Source organism: Mesoplodon densirostris, chromosome 7 (genome assembly GCF_025265405.1).
Source record: "Mesoplodon densirostris isolate mMesDen1 chromosome 7, mMesDen1 primary haplotype, whole genome shotgun sequence".
NCBI classification, from domain to species: domain Eukaryota; kingdom Metazoa; phylum Chordata; class Mammalia; order Artiodactyla; family Ziphiidae; genus Mesoplodon; species Mesoplodon densirostris.
In genome coordinates this window covers 55,098,549-55,122,323 of record NC_082667.1, presented here as the reverse complement: position 1 = coordinate 55,122,323, position 23,775 = coordinate 55,098,549, and the positions used below count along the sequence as shown (strand labels likewise).

General features: G+C 41.2%; 1 protein-coding gene across 1 annotated transcript in view; it reads left to right on the top strand.

Annotated features, from left to right (window-relative positions):
* Window positions 1-23,775, top strand: part of USP35 (ubiquitin specific peptidase 35) — a 75,991-nt gene that overhangs the window by 22,947 nt on the left and 29,269 nt on the right. The gene's annotated exons all lie outside the window — the stretch shown is intronic.

The window sequence follows — 23,775 nt, the reverse complement described above, 5'->3', positions numbered from 1 at the left end:
TATTATTGTGTTACTGTCAATTTCTCCCTTTATGGTTGTTAGTATTTGCCTTATATATCGAGTTGCTCCTATGTTGGGTGCATATATATTTACAGTTGTTACATCTTCTTGGATTGATCCCTTGATCATTATGTAGTGTCCTTCTGTGTCTCTTCTTTGTTATAACAGTCTTTATTTTAAAGTCTATTTTGTCTGATATGAGTGTTGCTACTCCAGCTTTCTTTTGACTTCGACTTGCATGGAATAACTTCTTCCATCCCCTCACTTACAGTCTGTATGTGTCCCTAGGTCTGAAGTGGGTCTCTTTTAGACAGCATATATATGGGTCTTGTTTTTGTATCCATTCAGCAAGCCTGCGTCTTTTGGCTGGAGCATTGAATCCATTTACATTTAAGGTAATTATCAATATGTATGTTCCTGTTGCCATTTTGTTAATTGTTTTGGGTTTGTTTTTGTAGGTCTTTTTTCTTCTCTACCTCTTTTGTTCTCTTGTGGTCTGATGACCTCTTTAGTGTTATGTTTGGGTTGCTTTTTCCTTTTTGTGTGTATCTATTGTAGTTTTGGGTTTGTTGTTTCCTTGAGATTTTGATATAGCAGTCTGTAGGTGTACAAGTTTCTTCTTTAATTTTTAAAATTTTTATTTTATTTATTTATTTTTGGGTGTGTTGGGCCTTTGTTGCTGCACATTGGCTTTCTCTAGTTGTGGTGAGCAGGGGCTACTCTTCGTCGTGGTGCATGGGCTTCTCATTGCGGTGGCTTCTCTTGTTGCAGAGCAACTACAGTAGTTGTTGCGCGTGAGCTCTAGAGTGCAGGCTCAGTAGTTGTGGTGCACGGGCTTAGTTGCTTCGCAACATGTGGGATCTTCCAAGACCAGGGATCAAACCTGTGTCCCCTGCATTGGCAGGTGGATTCTTATCCACTGCGCCACCAGGGAAGCCCACAAGGTTGTTTCAAGTTGCTGGTCTCTTTCCCGCCTAGAGGAGTTCCTTTAGAATTTCTTGCAAAGCTGGTCTTGTGGTGCCGAATTCTCTTAGCTTTTGCTTGTCTGTAAAGCTTTTGATTTTTCCATCAAATCTGAATGAGAGCCTTGCTGGGTAGGGTATTCTTGGTTGTAGGTTCCTCTCTTTCATCACTTTAAATAGTGATGAAAGGCCACTTCTTTCTGGTAGGCAGAGTTTCTGCTGAGAAACCAGCTGATAACCTTATGGGAGTTCCCTTGTATGTTATTTGTCATTTTTTCCTTGTTGCTTTAAAATTTTTTTTTTCATCTTTAATTTTTGTCAGTTTGATTACTATGTGTCTTGGCATGTTGCTCCTTGGGTTTATCCTGCCTGGGACTCTCTGCGCTTCCTTGACTAGGGTGACTGTTTCCTTTCCCTTGTTAGGGAAGTTTTCAGCTCTTATCTCTTCAAATGTTTTCTCAGGTCCTTTCTCTCTCTCTTCTCCTTCTGGGACCCCTATAATGTGAATGTTGGTACATTTAATGTTGTCCCAGAGGTCTCTTAGACTGTCTTCATTTCTTTCTATTCTTTCTTCTTTATTCTGTTTCATGGCAGTGATTTCCACCATTCTGTCTTCAGGTCATTTATTTGTTCTTCTGCCTCAGTTATTCTGCTATTGATTCCTTCTAGTGTATTTTTCATTTCAGTTATTGTATTGTTCATCTCTGTTTATTTCTTCTTTAGTTCTTCTAGGTCTTTGTTAAACATTTCTTGCATCTTCTCGATCTTTGCCTCCATTCTTTCTCTGAGATCCTGGATCATCTTCACTATCATTATTCTGAATTCTTTTTCTGGAAGTTTGGCTATCTCCACTTCACTTAGTTGTTTTTCTGGGGTTTTATCTTGTTCCTTCATCTGGGACATAGCCCTCTGCCATTCGATTTTGTGTAACTTTCTGTGATTGTGGTTTTTGTTCAGCAGGCTGCAGAATTGTAGTTCTTTTTGCTTCTACTGTCTGTCCTCTGGTGGATGAGGCTATCTAAGAGGCTTATGCAAGCTTCTGGTGGGAGGGACTGGTGGTGGGTAAAGCTGGCTCTTGTCCATCTGGTGGGGAGGGCCAGTGCTCAGTAAAACTTTAAAACTTTAATCCACTTGTCTGCTGAACGGGGGTGAGGTTGTGTTCCCTTGCTGTTGGTTGTTTGGCCTGAGGCAACCCAGCATTGGAGCCTACAGGCTGTTTGGTGGGGCTAATCATGGCCTCTGGGAGGGCTCATGCCAATGAGTACTTCCCAGAACTGCTGCTTCCAGTGTCTTTGTCCCTGCAGTGAGCCACAGCTCCCCTGTCACCTCTGCAGGAGACCCTCCAATTCTAGCAGGTAGGTCTGGCCCAGTCTCTTATGGAGTCACTGCTTTTTTCCCCTGGGTCCTGGTGTGCACAAGACTGTGTGTGCCCTCCAAGAGTGGAGTTTCTGTTTCCTCCAGTTGTGTGGAAGTCCTGCAGTCAATCCCGCTGGCCTTCAAAGCCGGACTCTCTGGGGAGTCCTCTTCTCATTGCTGGACCTCCAGGCTGGGAAGCCTGACACGGGGCTCAGAACTTCACTCCAGTGAGAGAACTTCTGTGGTATAATTGTTTTCCAGTTTGTGGGTCACCTGCCTGGAGGGTATGGGATTTGATTCTATTGCACTTGCGCCCTGCCTACCGTCTCGCTGTAGTCTCTCCTTTGTCTTTGGATGTAGGGTATCTTTTTTGGTAGGTTCTAGCATTTTTCCATTGATGGTTGCTCAGCAGTTAGTTGTGATGCTGGTGCTCTTGCAAGAAGGGGTGAATGCACGCCCTTCTACTCCACCGTCTTTCCAAATATTTTTTCCCAGAGACTTCTGCGGTTGCCTTTTTACTCTGTGGATAATCCTTTGTTGTTGTTGTTTTTTGTTTTTTTATATATTTATTGGAGTATAGTTGATTTACAGTGTTGTGTTAGTTCTGCTGTATACCAAAGTGAATCAGTTATACATATATATGTATCCACTCTTTTTTAGATTCTTTTCCTATATAGATCATTACAGAATATTGAGTAGAGTTCCCTGTGCTATACAGTAGGGCCTTACTAGTTATCTATTTTATATATAGTAGTGTGTATATGTCAATCCCAGTCTCCCAATTTATCCCTCCTCTCCCCATGCCCCCCCCATAACTGGTAAACATAGTGTTTTTTTTGACACAACAGCCCTTTTATTTTATTTTTTGAATTTTTGAATTTTATTTTATTTTTTTATACAGCAAGTTCTTATTAGTTATCCATTTTATACATATTAGTGAATATATGTCAATCACAATCTCCAAATTCATCACACACACACACACACACACACACACACGCACACACACGGTGCTTTTCTCCCTTGGTGTCCATACGTTTGTTCTCAACATCTGTGTCTCTGTGACATCTGTGACTTGAAGAATCCTTGCATCCCTGGGATAAATCCCACTTGATCATGGTGTATGATCCTTTTAATGTGTTGTTGGATTCTGTTTGCCAGTATTTTGTTGAGGATTTTTGCATCTATATTCATCTATATTCATGAGTGATATTGGTCTGTAATTTTCTTTTTTTGTAGTATCTTTGTCTGGTTTTGGTATCAGGGTGATGGTGGCCTCATACAGTGAGGTTGGGAGTGTTCCTCCCTCTGCAACATTTTGGAAAAGTTTGGGAAGGATGGGTGTTAGCTCTTCTCTAAATGTTTTATAGAATTCACCTGTGAAGCCATCTGGTCCTGGACTTTTGTTTATTGGAAGATTTTTAATCACAGTTTCAATTTCATTACTTGTGATTGGTCTGCTCATATTTTCTATTTCTTCCGGGTTCAGTCTTGGGAGGTTATACCTTTCTAAGAATTTGTCCATTTCTTCCAGGTTGTCCATTTTATTGGCATAGAGTTGCTTGTAGTAGTCTCTTAGGATGCTTTGTATTTCTGCAGTGTCTGTTGTAACTTCTGCTTTTTCATTTCTAATTTTATTGATTTGTGTCCTCTCCCTCTTTTTCTTGATGAGTCTGGCTAATGGTTTATCAATTTTGTTTATCTTCTCAAAGAACCATCTTTTAGTTTTATTGATCTTTGCTCTTGTTTGTATTTCATTTAGTTCTGCTCTGATATTTATGATTTCTTTCCTTCTGCTAACTTTGGGTTTTGTTTGTTCTTCTTTCTCTAGTTCCTTTAGGTGTGAGGTTAGATTGTTTATTTGAGATTTTTCTTGTTTCTTGAGGTAGGCTTGTGTTGCTATAAACTTCCCTCTTAGAACTGCTTTTGTTGCATCCCATAGGTTTTGGATCGTCGTGTTTTCATTGTCATTTGTCTCTAGGTATTTGATTTCCTCTTTGATTCTTTCAGTAATCTCTTGATTATTTAGTAACGTATTGTTTAGCCTCCATGTGTTTGTGTTTTTTACGTTTTTTTCCCTGTAATTGATTTCTAATCTCATAGTGTTGTGGTCAGAAAAGATGCTTGATATGATTTCAGTTTTCTTAAATTTACTGAGGCTTGATTTGTGACCCAAGATGTGATCTGTCATGGAGAACTTTCCATGCACAGTTGAGAAGAAAGTGTAATCTGCTGTTTTTGGATGGAATGTCCTATAAATATCAATTAAATCTATCTGGTCTATTGTGTCATTTAAAGCTTGTGTTTCCTTGTTAATTTTCTGTTTAGGTGATCTGTCCACTGGTGTAAGTGAGGTGTTAAAGTCCCCCACTATTACTGTGTTACTGTTGATTTCCTCTTTTATAGCTGTTAGCAGTTGTCTTATGTATTGAGGTGCTCCTATGTTGGGTGCATATATATTTGTAATTGTTATATCTTTTTCTTGGATTGATCCCTTGATCATTATGTAGTGTCCTTGTCTCTTGTAACATTCTTTATTTTAAAGTCTATTTTATCTGATATGAGTACTGGTACTCCAGCTTTCTTTTTTTTTTTTTTTTTTTTTTTTTGCAGTATGTGGGCCTCTCACTGTTGTGGCCTCTCCCGTTGCGGAGCATAGGCCCCAGAGGTGCAGGCTCAGCGGCCATGGCTGACAGGCCCAGCTGCTCCGCGGCACGTGGGATCCTCCTGGACCAGGGCACGAACCCGCGCCCCCTGCATTGGCAGGCGGACTCCCATCCACTTTGCCACCAGGGAAGCCCTCCAGCTTTCTTTTGATTTCCATTTGCATGGAATATCTTTTTCCATCCCTTCACTTTCAGTCTGTATGTGTCCCTAGGTCTGAAGTGGGCCTCTTGTAGACAACATATATATGGGTCTTGTTTTTGTATCCATTCAGCAAGCCTGTGTCTTTTGGTTGGAGCATTTAATCCATTCACGTTTAAGGTAATTATCGATATGTGTGTTCCTATGACCTTTTTTTTTTTTTTTTTTTGTGGTATGCGCGGTTCTCTCAGTGTTGTGGCCTCTCCTGTTGCGGAGCACAGGCTCTGGATGCGCAGGCTCAGCGGCCATGGCTCATGGGCCCAGCTGCTCTGTGGCATGTGGGATCTTCCCGGACTGGGGCACGAACCCACGTCCCTTGCATCGGCAGATGGACTCTCAACCACTGCGCCACCAGGGAAGCCCCCTATGACCATTTTCTTAATTGATTTGGGTTTGTTTTTGTACGTCCTTTTCTCCTCTTGTGTTTCCCACTTAGAGAAGTTCCTTTAGCATTTGTTGTAGGGCTGGTTTGGTGGTGCTGAATTCTCTTAGCTTTTGCTTGTCTGTAAAGCTTTTGATTTCTCTGTCGATCTGAATGAGATCCTTGCTGGGTAATCTTGGTTGTAGGTTCTTCCCTTTCATCACTTTAAATATGTCACGCCACTCCCGTCTGGCTTGTAGAGTTTCTGCTGAGAAATCACCTGTTAACCTTATGGGAGTTCCCTTGTATGTTATTTGTTGTTTTTCTCTTGCTGCTTTCAATAATTTTTCTTTGTCTTTAATTTTTGCCAGTTTGATTACTATGTGTCTTGGCGTGTTTCTCCTTGGGTTTATCCTGTATGGGACTCTCTGTGCTTCCTGGACTTGGGTGGCTATTTCCTTTCCCATGTTAGGGAAGTTTTTGACTATAATCTCTTCAAAGATTTTCTCGAGTCTTTTGTCCCTCTCTGCTCCTTCTGGGACCTCTATAATGCGAATGTTACTGCATTTAATGTTGTCCCAGAGGTCTCTTAGGCTGTCTTCATTTCTTTTCATTCTTTTTTCTTTATTCTGTTCCGCAGCAGTGAATTCCACCATTCTGTCTTCCAGGTCACTTATCCATTCTTCTGCCTCAGTTATTCTGCTATTGATTCCTTCTAGTGTAGTTTTCATTTCAGTTATTGTATTATTCATCTCTGTTTGTTTGTTCTTTAATTCTTCTAGGTCTTTGTTAAGCATTTCTTGCATCTTCTCGATCTTTGCCTCCATTCTTTTTCCGAGGTCCTGGATCATCTTCACTATCATTATTCTGAATTCTTTTTCTGGAAGTTGCCTATCTCCACCTCATTTAGTTGTTTTTCTGTTTTTTTTGTTTTTTTTTTTTTTGCTGTACACGGGCCTCTCCCATTGTGGAGCACAGGTTCCAGACGCACAGGCTCCAGACACACAGGCTCAGCGGCCATGGCTCACGGTCCCAGCTGCTTTGCGGCATGTGGGATCTTCCCAGATCAGGGCACGAACCTGTGTCCCCTGCATCGGCAGGCGGACTCCCAACCACTGCGCCACCAGGGAAGCCCTCTCTGGGGTTTTATCTTGTTCCTTCATCTGGTATATAGACTTCTGCCTTTTCATCTTGTCTATCTTTCTGTGATTGTGGCTTTTGTCCCACAGGCTGCAGGATTGTAGTTCTTCTTGCTTCTGCTGTCTGCCCTCTGGTGGATGAAGCTATCTAAGAGGCTTGTGCAGGTTTCCTGATGGGAGGGACTGGTGGTGGGTAGAGCTGGCTTTTGCTCTGGTGGGCAGAGCTCAGTAAAACTTTAATCCACTTGTGTGCTGATGGGTGAGGCTGGGTTCCCTCCCTGTTGGTTGTTTGACCTGAGGTGACCCAACACTGGAGGCTACCCAGGCTCTTTGGTGGGGCTAATGGCAGACTGGGAGGGCTCATGCCAAGGAGTACTTCCCAGAACTTCTGCTGCCAGTGTCCTTGTCCTCACTGTGAGACACAGCCACCCCCTGCCTTTGCAGGAGATCCTCCAACACTAGCAGGTAGGTCTGGTTCAGTCTCTTATGGGGTCACTGCTCCTTCCCCTGGGTCCCGATGTGCACACTGCTTTGTGTGTGCCCTCCAAGAGTGGAGTCTCTGTTTCTCCCAGTCCTGTAGAAGTCCTGCAATCAAATCCCACTAGCCTTCAAAGTTTGATTCTTTAGGAATTCCTCCTCCCATTGCTGGACCCCCAGGTTGGGAAGCCTGACATGGGCTCAGAACCTTCACTCCAGTAGGTGGACTTCTGTGGTATAAGTGTTCTTTAGTTTGTGAGTCACCCACCCAGCAGTTATGGAATTTGATTTTATTGTGATTGCACCCCTCCTACCATCTCATTGTGGCTTCTCCTTTGTCTTTGGATGTGGGGTATCTTTTTTGGTGATTTCCAGTGTCTTCCTGTTGATGATTGTTCAGCAGTTAGCTGTGATTCTGGTGCTCTCACAAGAGGGAGTGAGAGCATGTCCTTCTATTCCACCATTTTGAACCAATCCCCAAACAAATAGTTTTTGTTTCTGTTTTTTTTTACATCTGTGACTCTACTTCTGTTTTGTAAATAAGTTCATTTGTACCATTTTTTAAGATTCTCTGTGGATAGTGTTTTTTTTTTAGCTGTTAAAAGAGGTTGCTTTTATTTTTTATTTACTTTTATTGAGATGTAATTGACATAACATGATATTAATTTCAGGTGTACAATGTAATGATTCAATATACAGTTAGTTGACCCTTGAACAACATACATTTGAATTGCATAGGTCCACTTATATGGATTTTTTCCAATAAATATTTTGGAAAAATTTTTGGAGTTCTCTGATAATTTGAAATAAATTGAAGGCAAACCTTGTAGCCTAGAAATATCAAAAAAAAAAAAGAAAAAGGTAGGTACGTCATGAATGTATGAAATATATGTTGATATATAAATAACATAAAAAGTATGTGTTAATCAACTGCTTATGTTATTGGTAAGGCTTCCAGTCAATGGTAGGCTATTAGCAGTTAAGTCTTGGGGGAGTGAAAAGTTATGCGTGGATTTTCAACAGCATTGGCGTTGGCACCCCAACCCCTGCATTGTTCAAGCGTCAACTATATGTATATATTTGAAATGATCACCATAATTAGTCTACTTAACATCCATCACCACACATAGTTACAAATTTTCTTTTCTTGTGATGAGAACTTTTAAGATTTGTTCTGTTAGCAACTTTCAAATATATAATACAGTATTACTAACTGTAGTAAGCATGCTGGACATTACATTCTCAGGACTTATTTTACAACTGAAAATTTGTATCTTTTGACCTCCTTTACCTATTTCACCCATACTCGATCCCCTCCTCTGGCAACCATCAATCTGTTCTCTGTATCAATGAAATTGTTTTCTTAGATTCCACATGTAAGTGAGATCATACAGTATATGTGTTTTTCTGTATAGCTCATTTCAGTTAGTGTATCGCACTCAAGGTTTATCTAATTGTCATAAATGGCAGGATTTCCCTATTTCTTGTGGCTGAATAATATTCTTGTGTGTGTGTGTGTGTGTGTTTGTGTGTGTGTGTGTACCACATTTTCTTTATCCATTTGTTTGTCAGTAGACACTTATGTTGTGTCATTGCTTTGGCTATTCTAAATAATGCTGCAGTGAACATGGGGGTGCATATATCATTTTAAGTAATGTTTTAGTTTTCTTCGGATAAATACCCAGAAGTGGAATTGCTAGATCATGTGGTAGTTCTGTTTTTACTTTTTTGAGGAACCTCCATACTGTTTTCTGTAGTGGGTGTGTACCAATTTACATTTCTGTCAGCAGTGCACGAAGGTTCTCTTTTCTCTACATCCTCTCCAACACTTGTTATTTGTTGTGTTTTTGATAATAGCTGTTCTGACAGTGTGAGATAATATCTCATTCTGGTTTTGATTTGCATTTCCCTTGATGATTAGTGGTGTCGAGCACCTTTTCATGTACGTGTTGGCCATTTGGATGTCTTCTTTGGAAAATGTCTATTCAGATTATGCCTTTTTTTTTTCTGGTAGTAGTTTTGTGGTTTTCTTTCTTTTTTTTATTGAAGTATAGTTGATTTACAATGTTATGCCAATCTCTGCTGTGCAGCAGAGTGACTCAGTTTTACACATGTATACATTCTTTTTTAAATATTCTTTTCTATTATGGTTTATCTCAGGAGATTGGATATAATTCCCTGTGCTATACACTAGGACCTTGTTGTTTATCCATTCTAAATGTAATAGTTTTTGTATCTACCAACCCCAAATTCCTAGCCCATCCCTCTTCCTCCCTGCTTTCCCTTGGCTACCACAAGTCTGATTTCTATGTCTGTGAGTCTGTTTCTGTTTTGTAGATAGGTTCATTTGTGCTATATCTTAGATTCCATGTATAAGTGATATCATATGGTATTTGTCTTTCTCTTTCTGACTTACTTCACTTGGTATGAAAGTCTCTATTTGTATCCATGTTGCTGCAAACAGCATTATTTTGTTCTTTTTTATGGCTCAGTAGTATTCCATTGTTTCATTAATCTATAAGCCTGTCTTTGTGCCGGTACCGTACTATTTTGATGACTGTTGCTTTATAGTATAGTCTGAAGTCAGGGAGCCTGATTCCTCCAGCTCTGTTTTTCTTTCCCAAGATTGCTTTGGCTATTTGGGGTCTTTTGTGTTTCCATCCAAATTTTAAAATTTTTTGTTCTAATTCTATGAAAAATGCCATTGGTAATTTGATAGGGATTGCATTGAATTTGTAGATTACAGTGGGTAGTATAGTCATTTGGACAGTATTGATTCTTCCAGTCCAAGAATATGGTATATCTTTTCATCAGTTTATGTCATCTTTGATTTCTTTCATCAGCATCTTATAGTTTTCAGAGTACAGGTCTTTTGCCTCCTAGGTATTTTACTGTTTTTGATGTGGTGGTAAATGGGATTGTTCCCTTAATTTCTCTCTCTGATGTTTTGTTGTTAGCGTATAGAAATGCAACAGATTTCTGTGTATTAATGTTCTATCCTGCAACTTTACTGAATTCATTGATGAGCTCTAATAGTTTTCTGGTAGCATCTTTGGGATTTTCTATGTATAGTATCATGTCATCTGCAAGCAGTGACAGTTTTCCTTCTTCTTTTCCAATTTGGATTCCTTTTATTTCTTTTTCTTCTCTGATTGCTGCAGCTGGGACTTCCAAAACTGTGTTGAATAAAAGTGGTGAGAGTGGACATCCTTGTGTTCCTGATCTTAGATGAAATGCTTTCAGCTTTTCACCATTGAGTATGATGTTAGCTGTAGGTTTGTCATATATGATCATAATTATGTTGAGGTAGGTTCCCTCTATGCCCACTTTCTGGAGAGGTTTTATCATTAAGTGGGTGTTGGATTTTGTCAAAAGCTTTTTCTGCATCTATTGAGATGATTGCATGGTTTGTATTCTTCAATTTGTTAATGTGGTGTATCACAATGATTGATTTGTGGATATTGAAGAATCCTTGTGGGGCTTCCCTGGTGGCACAGTGGTTACAAATCCACCTGCCAATGCAGGGGACATGGGTTCAATCCCTGGTCTGGGAAGATCCCACATGCTGTGGAGCAACTAAGCCTGTGCACCACAACTACTGAGTCTGCACTCCAGAGCCCACGAGCCACGAGCCCATGTGCCACACCTACTGAAGTCCACGTGCCTAGAGCCCATGCTCTGCAACAAAAGAAGCCACTGCAATGAGAAGCCCGTGCACCGCAAAAGAGTAGCCCCTGTTTACCACAAGCAGAGAAAGCCCCCAAGCAGCAGTGGAGACCCAATGCAGCCAAAAATAATTAAATAAAGAAAGACAGAAAGAGAGGGGGGGAGAGAGAGAGAAAGAAAAGAAAGAAAAAAGGAAGGAAGGAAAGAAAGAAAAGAAAAATCCTTGCATCCCTAGGATTGATCCCACTTGATCATGGTGTATGATCCTTATATTGTTGGATTCAGTTTGCTAGTATTTTGTTGAGGATTTTTGTGTCTGTGTTCATCAGTGATATTGGCCTGTAAGTTTGTGTGTGTGTGTGTGTGTGTGTGTGTGTGTGTGTGTGTGTGTGGTATCTTTGGTTTTGGTATCAGGGTGATTGTGGCCTCATAGAATGAGCTTGGGAGTGTTCCTTTCTCTGCATTGTTTTGGAACGGTTTGAGAAGGATGGGTGTTAACTCTTCTGTAAATGTTCAATGGACATCATCTGTGTAGCCATCTGGTCCTGGACTCCTGTTTGTTGGAAGTTTATTTTTGGCTGCACATCACGGCATGTGGAACTTCCCTGACCAGGGATCGAACCCACACCTCCTGCAGTGGAAATGCTTAGTCTTAACCACTGGACCACCAAGGAAGCCCTTGTTGGATGTTTTTAAATCACAGTTTTAATTTCAGTGCTTGTGATTTGTCTGTTTATATTTTCTGTTCCTTCCTGGTTCAGTCTTGGAAGGTAGTACCTTTCTAAGAGTTTGTCTGTTTTTTTATGTTGTCCATTTTATTGGCATATAGTTGCTTGTAGTAGTCTCTTATGATCTTTATATTTATGTGGTATCAGTTTTAACTTCTTTTTCATTTATGATTTTATTGATTTGAGCCCTCTCCCTTTTTTTCTGGACGAGTCTGGCTACACATCAGTTTTGTTGGTTCTTTGAAAAGATAGCTTTTAGTTTCATTGAGCTTTTCTATTGTTTTCTTCATCTCTATTTTATTTAATTCTGCTCTGATCTTTATTATTTCTTTCCTTCTACTAACTTTGGGTTTTTTTGGTTTTTCTTTTCTAGTTAATTTAGGTGTAAGATTAGGTTGTTTATTTGAGATTTTTTTTGTTTCCTGAGGAGAGAGTGTATTGCTATAAACCTTCCTTTTAGAACTGTTTTTACTATGTCCAATAGGTTTTGGATTGTCATGTTTTAGTTTTCATCTTTCTCTAGGTATTTTTTGATTTCCTCCTTGAGTTTTTCAGTGATACATTGGTTGTTCAGTATCATGTTGTTTACCGTCCACGAGCTTGTGTTTTTTAATAACGTTTTTTGAATTTTATTTTATTTATTTTTTATACAGCAGGTTCTTATTAGTTATCTATTTTATACTTATTAGTGTATATATGTCAATTTTCCTGTAATTGATTTCATATTTCATAGCATTGTGGTTGGAAGCAATGATTGATATGATTTCAGTTTTCTTCAATTTACCGAGGCTTGATTTGTGGCCCAAGATGTGATCTATCCTGGAGAATGTTCCATATGCACTTGAGAAGAATGTATATTCTTCTGCTTTTGGATGGAATGTTCTATAAATATCAGTTAAGTTTATCTGGTCTAATTTGTCATTTGAGGTCTGGTTTTCCTTATTGATTTTCTGTCTGGATGATTTGTCCATTGATGAAAGTGGGGTTGTTGAAGTCCCCCACTATTACTGTGCTACTGTCAATTTCTCCTTTTATGGTTAGCATTTGCTTTATATATTGAGGTGCTCCTATGTTGTGTGCATATATATTTACAATTGTTGTTTTTTTCTTTTTGAATTGATCCCTTGATCATTATGTGGTGTCCTTCTTTGCTTCTTGTAACGGTTTTTATTTTAAAGTCTGTTGTGTCTGATATAAGTGTTGCTACTTCAGCTTTCTTTTGATTTCCATTTGCATGGAATACAATTTTCAGTCCCCTCACTTTCAGTCTATATGTGTCACTAGATCTGAAGTGGGTCTCTTGTAGACAACATGTATACAGGTCTTATTTTTATATCCATTCAGCCAGTCTGTGTCTTTTGGTTGGAGCACTTAATCCATTTCCATATAAGGTAATTATTGATATGTATGTTCTTATTGCCATTTTATTAATTGTTTTGGGTTTGTTTTTGAAGGTCTTTTTTCTTCCCTTCCTCTTTTGTTGTTTTCTCTTGTGATTTGATGTCTATCTTTAGTGTTGTGTTTGGAGTGCTTTTTATTTTTTTTGTGTGTATCCATTGCAAATTTTTTGTTTGTGGTTCCCATGAGGTTTTTATATAACAGTCTGTATATGTACAAGATTGTTTTAAATTTCTCGTCTCTTAATTTCCAGTGCATTTCCAATGTCCTGCATTTGTACTCTCCTCTTCTCATGATTACTTGTTTTGATATATTTGTGTGTGGATGATTTCCTACCTTTACTGTATGTTTGCTGTTACCTGTGAGCTTTCCCATGCATAATTTTCATAATTGTAGTTGTGGCCTTTTCTTTTCCCCCTATAGAAGTTCCTGTAGCATTTTTTGTAAAGCTAGTTTGGTGGTGCTGAATTGTCTTAGCATTTGCTTGTCTGTAAAGCTTTTGATTTCTCCATCAAATCTGAATGAGAGCCTTTCTGGATAGAGTATTCTTGGTTGTAGGTTTTTCCCTTCCATCACTTTAAATATGTTGTGCCACTCCCTTCTGGCCTGCAGAGTTTCTTCTGAAAAACCAGCTGATAACCTTATGGGGAGTCCCTTGTATGTTGTTTGTTGCTTCTCCCTTGTTGCTTTGAATATTTTCTCTTTTTTTAATTTTGTCAGTTTGATTAATATGTGTCTTGGCCTATTCCTCTTTGGGTTTATCTTGTATCGGACTCTCTGTGCTTCCTGCACTTAAGTGAGTGTTTTCTTTTTCACATTAGGGATTTTTTAGCTATAATTGCTAAAAATATTTTCTCAGGTCCTTTCTGTCTCTCTTCTCCTCTGGGACCCCTGTAATATGCATGTTGGCACGTTTAATGTTGTCCCAGAAGTTTCTGAGACTGTCCTCATTTCTTTTCACTCTTTTTTCTTTATTCTGTTCAGCAGTGGTGATTTCCACCAATCTGTCTTCCAGGTCACTTATTTGTTCTTCTGCCTCATTTATTCTGCTGTTGACTTCTTCTAGTGTATTTTTCATTTCATTTTTGCATTGCCCATCTCTGTTCTTTAAACCCTCTAGCTCTTTGTTAACTATCTCTTGTATCTTCTTGATTTGTGCCTCCATTCTTTTTCCGAGATCTTGGATCATCTTTACTATCATTACTCTAAATTCTTTTTCAGGTATGTTGCATAACTCCATTTAATTGTTCTTGTGGGTTTTTATCTTGTTCCTTTGTGTGGAACATATTTCTCTGTCGTTTCATTTTGTCTAACTTTCTGCGTTTGTGATCTCCTTTCTGCTAGCTGCAGCATTGTAGCTCTTCTTGCTTCTGGTGTCTGCCCCCTGGTGGTGTGGTTGGTCCTGGGGCTTGTTCAGGCTTCCTTGTGCGGGGTACTGTTGCCTGCCCACTGGTGGGTGAAGCTGAGTCTTGTTTCTCTGGTGAGCAGGGGTGTGTTTAGATGTGGCTGTGAGCTACGAACAGCTTTAGGCAGGCTGTCTGATGATGGATGGGGCTGTGTTCCTATCCTGCTGGTTTGGCCTGAGTTGTTGCAGTACTGTAGCCTGTAAGCTGTTGGTTAGGGCCATGTCTTTTTTTTTTTTTTTTTAGAAATTTATTTATTTATTTATGGCTGTGTTGGGTCTTCGTTTCTGTGCGAGGGCTTTCTCTGGTTGCGGCAAGCGGGGGCCACCCTTCATCGCGGTGCGCGGGCCTCTCACTATCGTGGCCTCTCTTAGTGCAGAGCACAGGCTCCAGACGCGCAGGCTCAGTAGTTGTGGCTCACGGGCCTAGTTGCTCCGCGGCATGTGGGATCTTCCCAGACCAGGGCTCGAACCCGTGTCCCCTGCATTAGCAGGCAGATTCTCAACCACTGCGCCACCAGGCAAGCCCCTCGGGCCATGTCTTGATGCAAAATACCAATTTCCGGCAGAGCTCACACTGATCAGTATTTTCTATGGCCTCTGCCACCAGTGTCCTTGCTCCCCAGTGAGCCACAGCTGACCCCCACCTCCCCAAGTGACCCTCCAAGACTCGGTAGGTAGGTCCATCCCAGGCTCCTGTGGAGGTATTGCTTTGTGCTGGGTCTCAGTGTACATGAAACCTTGTGTGTGCCCTCCAAGGGTTGAGTCTCTGTTTACGCCAGTCCTGTAGAGCTCCTGCACTGAAGCCCTGCTGGCCTTCAAAGACAAATGCTCTGGGGGCTTCTCCTCCCAGTGCCAGATGCTCCGGCTGGGGAGCCTGACATGGGATCAGAACTCTCACTCTGTCTCCTTGTGGCTTCTTCTTTGTCTTTTGATGTAAAATATATATATTTTTTGAGAAGTTCCAGTCTCTTTTGACGATGGCTGTTTGCCAGTTAGTTGTGATTTTGGTGTTTTTCTGAGGATGTGAGCTCAAGCCCTACTCTGACTTCTTGTCCAGAATTGAGGGGCTGCTATTAGTTTGGATGCTTGCTGCCTTTCCTCAGTGTGTGCTGGTTGTTATCCCCTTTTTATGGGGTGTGTAGGTGCGGCAGCTTGTGCCCACTCCTAGTATGGCTGGGGCAGCAATTGGCACACGGTCTCCCAGTGGCGGTGGTGGCCAGTGTGCCCCTGGCACAGCAGGGGCAGTGATTGGAGATTGGTGCCTGCTCCCATCTCTTAGCATCTGTGGTTGCCCACACACTCCTGGGACAGCAGGGGTAGCAATTTTCACCTGATTGCTGCCCTTGCACTCTCCCCTGATGGTGGGGGCAGTGATTGGTGCCTACTCGTGTGTCTCTTAGTGGTGGTGGCAGCCCGTGCCTGCCTCTGGAGCCCATGATGGCAGCAGCAGCTCATGCTGCCCCTGGAGCTCATGTAGGTGGTGTCCTGTTGCCTGAGAGCCCACGTAGAGGGAAAGAAGCTCCTATGGTGGTCCCGCCCCTCTTCTTGTGCACCTCCCAACCATAGTGTCTTGCTTCTCTGGTGGACCCAGGCTTCTTCCGAGTGCACCCTCAGTTGCCACATTCCAGCCTTTTCAGGCTGTCTCTGTGCAGCTAATCCTGGTCTTCTCCCTGGGTCTGACCTCCAAAGCCCGCACTTCATCACCCAACCCCTGCTTGCACCAGTGGATGGATGAGTATCTCAGGCTGGGGAGTGCAGGGTGGCAGTACCAGTCATCTTTGCAGGTCACTCTTTGTCTTGCCTTCTGCAGACTGGTTGCTGTGCTCTCCTTGGAGGTTGGGTTGTGAAACTCCCCCTCCATCCAGGCCGATCTCCCCACTGGTGAGGGGACTTCCCAGGGTGTGGGAACCTTTCCTCCTTTACAACTCCCTTCCTGGGGCACAGTTCCTGTCCCAATTCCTTTCTCTGTCTCTTTCTTTCTTTCGTCCTACCTGGTTACTTGGAGGTTTCTTGTCCTTTCGGAAGTCTGAGGTCTTCTGCCAGCGTTCAGTAGATGTTTTGTGCAAATGGTTCCCCTTGTAGATGTATTTCTGATGTTTTTGTGGGGGGAGGCGAGCTCCATGTGCTGCTCCTCTGCCACCTTGATTCCTCCCCACTACAATTCAGTCTTGACAGGTTGTTTGTTTCTAAGCATTTATCCATTTTTCCAGGTTTTCCAATTTTTTTGGTGTATAGTTGTTCATAATGGTATCTTTATGCTCTTTTGTATTTCTCTGCTATCAGTTGTAATATTCCTTATATCTCTGATTTTATTTGTTTGTGTCCTCTCTCATCTTTTCTTGGTAAATGGTTTCTCTATTTTGTTTATCTTTTCAAAAAACTAGCTGTTAGTGTCACTGGTCTTTTCTATTGTCTTTTTTAGTCTCTATTTCATTTATCTCCTCTGATCTTTCTTTCCTTCCTTCTACTAACTTTGGGCTTTAGTTTGTTGTTCTTTGCAGTTCCTTAAGGTTTAAAGTTAGGTCATTTATTTGAGATCTTTCTTGTATCTTAAGGTAGGCATTTATTGCCATGAACTTTCCTCTTAGAAATGCTTTTGCTGCACCCCATAATTTTTAGTATAATGTATTTCCATTTTTAATTTTTCTCAAGGTATTTTTAAATTAATTAATTAATTATTTTTTGGCTGTGTTGGGTCTTCATTGCTGTGCGTGGGCTTTCTCTAGTTGCGGTGAGAGAGAGCTACTCTTCCGTTGCGGTGTGCAGCTTTCTCATTGCAGTGGCTTCTCTTATTGTGGAGCACGGCTCTAGGCACGCAGGCTTCAGTAGTTGTGGCACATGGGCTCAGTAGTTGTGGTTCACAGACTCTAGAGCACAGGCTCAGTAGTTGTGGCACATGGGCTTAGTTGCTCCATGGCATGTGGGATCTTCCCGGACCAGGGCTCAAATTCATGTCCCCTGCATTGACAGGCAGACTCTCAACCACTGCGCTACCAGGGAAGCCCTCTCAAGGTATTTTAAAATTTATCTTTTGATTTCTTCTTTGACTCATTGGTTCAGTAGCATGTTGTTTAATCTCCAAATATTTGTGAATTTTCCAGTTTTCTTCTTGTAATTGATTTCTAATTTTACACCATTGTGCTCAAAAAAGATGCTTGATATCATTTCAGTCTTCTTAAGTTCATTAAGACTTGTTGCGGGCTTCCCTGGTGGCGCAGTGGTTGAGAGTCCGCCTGCCGATGCAGGGGACACGGGTTCGTGCCCCGATCCCAGAAGATCCCACATGCCGCGGAGTGGCTGGGCCCGCGAGCCATGGCCGTGGAGCCTGTGCGTCCGGAGCCTGTGCTCCGCAACGGGAGAGGCCACAGCAGTGAGAGGCCCGCGTACAGCAAAAAAAAAAAAAAAAAAAAAGACTTGTTGCCTGATGTATGCTCTGTCCAGAAGAACGTTTCATGTGTGCTTGAGTAGAATGTGTATTCAGTTGCTTTTGGCTGTCATGTTCTTTAGAGGTCTTATTATGTCCATCTGTTCTAATATGTTGTTTAAGCCCAACATTTCTGAATGATCTATCTGTTAATAAAAGTGGGGTACTGGGCTTCCCTGGTGGCGCAGTGGTTCAGAGTCCGCCTGCTGATGCGGGGGACACGGGTTCGTGCCCCGGTCCGGGAGGATCCCACATGCCGTGGAGTGGCTGGGCCCGTGAGCCATGGCCACTGAGCCTGCGCATCTGGAGCCTGTGCTCCGCAACGGGAGAGGCCACAACAGTGAGAGGCCCGTGTAGAGCAAAAAAAAAAAAACCAAAAAAGTGGGGTACTAAAGTCCTCTGCTGTTACTGTATTGCTGTCAGTTTTTCACTTTAGGTCTGTTAATGTTTGCTTTATATATATATATAGTATATATATATATATATATATATATATATATATATATATATACTACACACACACACACACACACACACACACACACACACACACACACATATTTAATTTTTGTGGTATGCAGGCCTCTCACTGCTGTGGCCTCTCCCGTTGTGGAGCACAGGCTCCGGACGCACAGGCTCAGCGGTCATGGCTCATGGGCCCAGCCGCTCTGCGGCATGTGGGATCTTCCCGGACCGGGGCATGAACCCGTGTCCCCTGCATCGGCAGGTGGACTCTCAACCACTGCGCCACCAGGGAAGCCCTGCTTTATATATTTAGATGCTCCTATGTTGGGTACCAATGTCATATCCTTTTGTTGCTTTAACCTTTCATAATTACATAATAACCTCCTTTGTCTCTTACTACAGTCTTTGTCTTTAAGTCTATTTTGTCAAACTATTACTACTCAAGCTTTCTTTTGGTGTCCATTTGCATGGACTGTCTCTTTCCATGCTTTTACTTTCAGTCTGTCTGTGTACTTATCTGAAGTGAGTCTTGTTTTTTAATCCTGAATGGCACTCTTGTCTTTTGATTGGAGAATTTAATCCATTTACATTTAAAGTAATTATAGATAAGTATGTACATATTTACTTTTGTTAATTGTTTTCTGGCTTTTTTGTAATTCCTTTATTCTTTTTCTCTTGCTGTCTTCCTGATTTTCTATAGTGGCATGCTTAGATTCCTTTCTCTTTGTGTACGTATGTGTATGTACTATATAGGTTTTTGCTTTGTGGTTACAGTGAGGCTTACATAAAACAATTTATATTTATCATAGTCTATTTTAAGTTGATAACTTAAGTTCGAGATCATTCTAAAGCACTATATGTTTACTCTCCTCATCATGTTTTATGTTTTTGATGTCACAGTTTATATCTTTTTATCTTGTGTATCCATTAACAAATTATTGTAGTTATATTATTTTTACTCCTTTTGTCTTTTAACCTTCATATGAGCTTAATTAATCCACCACTTTACAGCATGAGATTATTCTGAATTTTATTATGTATTTACCTTTACCAGTGAGATTTATACTTTCATATGTTTTCCTGTTACTTATTAGTGCCCTTTCACTGCAGCTTAAAGAAGCCCCTTTAACATTTCTTGTAAGGTTGGTCTAGTGATGATGAACTCCTTCAGCTTTTCTTTGTCTGGAAAAGTCTCTCCTTCAGTTTTGAAAGACAGCTTTGCAGGGTAGAGTATTCTTGGTTGGCAGTTTTTTTTTTTTCTTTCAGCACGTGAATATATCATGCCACTCCCTTCTGGTCTGTAAAATTTCTGTTTAAAAATATGCTGGTATTCTTATGGGGGTTTCCTTGTATATAACAAATTGTTTTTTCCTAGCTGCTTTTGAGATTCTCTCCTTGTCTTTAACTTTTGACAGTTAAATGATAATGGCTGGACTCATCTTTTTTGGAACTCTCTGGGCTTCCTGGATCTGAATGTTTCCTTCCCTAGATGTGGGAAGTTTTCAGCCATTATTTCATCAAATTAGTTTTCTACCCCTTACTCTCTCTTCTCCTCTGAGTCCCCTATAATGTGAATATTGGTCCTCTTGATATTGTCCCATAAGTCCCTTAAGCTGTCTTTACTCTTTTTCATTCTCTTTCCTTTCAGCAGCTCTTATTGCATGAATTCTTATGCTGTGTCTTCAAGTTTGCTGATCCTTTCTTTGCTTCATCTAGTCTGATGTTGACCCCCCCCATTGTATTTTTCAGTGCAGTTATTATATTCTTCAACTCTGTGATTTCTGTTTGGTACTTTTTAATATTTTCTCTCTCTTTGTTGAAAGTCCCACTTTGTTCATGCATTGTTCGTACTTTGGTGAGCATCTTCATGACCATCATTTTGAACTATTTATTGTTAAATCACTTGTCACTGTTTCATTGGAATCTTTTTTGTTTCTGGCCGTGCCTTGCGGCTTGTGTAATCTTAGTTCCCCGACCAGGGATTGAACCCGCACCCTCAGCAGTGAAAGCGTGGAGTCCCAACCACTGGACCGCTGGGGAATTCCCCATTTAAATCCTTTTTTTTTTTTTTGAGGTTTTATCTTGTTCTTTTTTGGGAACATATTCTTTGTTTTTTCATTCTCCTTGACTCTCTGTGTTGGTTTCTATGCATTTGATAAAACAGCCCCTCTTCTAGTTTTGAAGGAGTGGTCTCATGTAGAGATGAACCTTTTTGTTCCACCCTGCCCTTGCTCTTGGCTGTTGCTCAAACCTTTATGATTGTCCAGGTAGCCTTCTTTGTTCTTAGTGGCTCTTAGTAGCTGAGGTTGTGCTAAGTGCCAGTTTCTCAAAGGGGAGGATCTCAGTCAGTAACTAGATGCAGGCTGATTGGAAGCTGGGCAGAAGCTTTTGAAGTAAGGAACTATACCTCTTTCAGGGGAAGCCTGGGAGATGGGCATTTCTATCTACCCCCTCTTGACTGAGCTCTGGGGTGATTGCCAGGTAAGAACTATTTGCTACCATCCTGTTGAACCTGTGAACACAAGCCCCGCTGGGCTACCAGAGGGAGCCATGCTGTCAGGGATGTGTCATTTCAGTGACAGCCACAAAAGCTGGGGTGCCAGACGTGCAGAAGCTCCTTTTTTGGAGACACAAGCAACTTGGGTTGCAGTAGGGGGAGAGTGTGAACAAGGCATCCGGGGACCTCCCCATTGTCTGGAGAGCCTTGTGGTTGTTTAATTGGAAGCCTGCCCCTCAAGTTTCAGCTATGAAGATAAGCTAATAGTTCCCTTTCATGGAAAGACTGCACATTTCTGTCTGCTGCCTCTACTGTTCCCTGAGGAGTTAGCCAATTAAGAACTGTTGCTCTATCTGTTACAGTCCTGTAGGACCCACAGGTGTAAGCCCTGCTGGCCACCAGGGTCAGGCATTTAAGAGGTATCCCCTGGGTGGCAGCTAGAAAAACTGGGGCCCCAGATGTGTGTACACAGACTCCTTTCTGGGAGACACCAGCAGCCTGGAGCGAAGGAGAGTGTGAAGATGGCGCCTGCCAGCCTCTGCGGTCTTTGGAGAATATGTCAGTTGGCCCTTAGATGTGGGTTAAATTGGAAGCCTGTCCCTCAGGCTGAAGCTTTTTTATTTTATTTATGTTTAAAATTTTTTATTCAAGTATAATCAATTTACAGTGTTGTATTAGTTTCTGGTGTATAGCAAAGTTCATCAGTTATACATATATATACATATTCTTTCCCATTATGGTTTATTACAGGATATTGAATCTAGTTCCCTGTGCTGTACAGTAGGTCCTTGTTGTTTATGTTTTTTATATATAGTAATTTGTATCTGCTAATTCCAAGCTCCTAATTTATCCCTCCCCCACCCTCTTTCCCCTTTGGTAACCATAAGGTTGTTTTCTGTCTGTGAGTCTGTTTCTGTTTTGTCAGGAAGTTCATTTGTGTTACATTTTAGATTCCACATGTAAGTGATATCATACGGTATTTGTCTTTCTCTTTCTGACTTACTTCACTTAGTATGATAATCTCTGCTGCAAATGGCATTCTTTCATTCATTTTTATGTCTCAGTAGTATTCCATTTTAGGTGTGTGTGTGTATATATGTGTGTGTGTGTGTGTGTGTATACACATACACCCCCCCCCCCACATCTTTATCCATTCCTCTGTTGATGAACAGTTAGGTTGCTTCCAGTACTATTTGCTATTGTACATAGTACTGCTCTGAACATAGAGGTGCATGTATCTTTTCAAATTAGAGTTGTCTCCAGATATATGCCCAGGAGTGGTGTTGCTAGATCATATGGCAACTCTGATTTTAGTGTTTTGAGGAACTTCCATACTGTTTTCCGTAGTGGCTACACCAATTTACATTCCCACCAACCATGTAGGAGGCTTCCCTTTTCTGTACACCGTCTCCAGCATTTATTATTTGTAGACTTTTTGATGCTGGCCATTCTGACCAGTGTGAGGTGGTACCTCATTTTAGTTTTGATTTGCATTTCTCTAATGATTAGCAGTGTTGAACAAATTTTCATGTGCCTCTTGGCCATCTGTTTGTCTTCTTTGGAGAAATGTCTATTTAGGTCTTCTGCTCATTTTTTCATTGGGTTATCTGTCTTTTTCTTACTGAGTTGTATGAACTGTTTATATATTTTCAAAATTAAGCCCTTGTCAGTCACATTGTTTGCAAATATTTTCTCCCAGTCCATACGTTGTCTTTTCATTTAGTTTATGGTTTCCTTTGCTGTGCAAAAGCTTATAAGCTTGATTAGGTCCTGTTTGTTTATTTTTGCTTTTATTTCTATTGCCTTGGGAGACTGACCTAAGAAAACATTGGTACAGTTTATGTCAGAGAATGTTTTGTCTATGTCTCTTCTAGGATTTTTATGATGTCCTGTCTTATATTTAAGTCTTTAAGCCATTTTGAGTTTATTTATTTTTTTTATTTTTTTATTTTTTTTGGTACGCGGGCCTCTCACTGTTGTGGCCTCTCCCAGTTGCAGAGCACAGGCTCCGGACGCGCAGGCTCAGCGGCCATGGCTCACGGGCCCAGCCGCTCCGCGGCATGTGGGATCTTCCTGGACCAGGGCATGAACCAGTGTCCCCTGCATCGGGAGGCGGACTCTCAACCACTGTGCCACCAGGGAAGCCCTTGAGTTTATTTTTGTGTATATTGTGAGGGTGTGTTCTAACTTCATTGATTCACATGCAGCTGTCCAGGCTGAAGCTTTTAAGATAAGGAAATAGGCCTCTATCACAGAAGGACTGGGTGCATTTCAGTCAGCTGCCTGTGTGCCGGGCCCTGGGGGCTTATCCATGGTTAGTCCATACGAACCCTTTAAGAACCGTTTTTCAGTTTGTTATGGCCTTGTTGCTCTCGTGGATACAAGGTCTGTTGATTTTCAAAGGTAGGTGTTTTGGGGGCCTCTCAGGTGCAGGCCTTAAAAGTCGGGATGACAGATGTGGTGTTCAAATCCTTCCCTCCTTAGGGAGAAGTTGGGAGTTGGGGGTTCTCTCCTAATTGTGGGTCACCACACTGAAGGGGGGGTTTCTGGCAAGATTGTGTCTCAACCCCTCATACCCAATTTGATGTGGTTTTTTTCTCATTAACCTGATGTGTAGGAGTCACTTGGCTAGTTTTCAGATTTCTTTCATGGGGAATTGTTCCATGTGTAGCTGTATATTCAGTGTGTCTGTGAGAGGAGGTGAATTCAGGATCCTCCTACATCGGCATCTTGAACCAGAAGCCTGGATAGTGACTTTTGTTACACAAACATTTTAAGTTTTCATGAAGTCCAGTTTGTCTATTTTGTTGTTGTTGTTGCCTGTGCCTTTGTCGTCGTATCATAGAAGTCATTGCCAAATCCAACATGAAACTTTTTTCCTATTTTCTTCCAAGAGTTTTATTGTTTTAGGTTGTAAATTTAGGTCCTTGATCCATTTTGAGTTAATTTTTGTATATTAGGTGTTAAGTAAGGGTCTTTTAAACAAGTTAGGTAACTTCATTCTTTTGTATGTGGATATCTAGTTTTCCCAG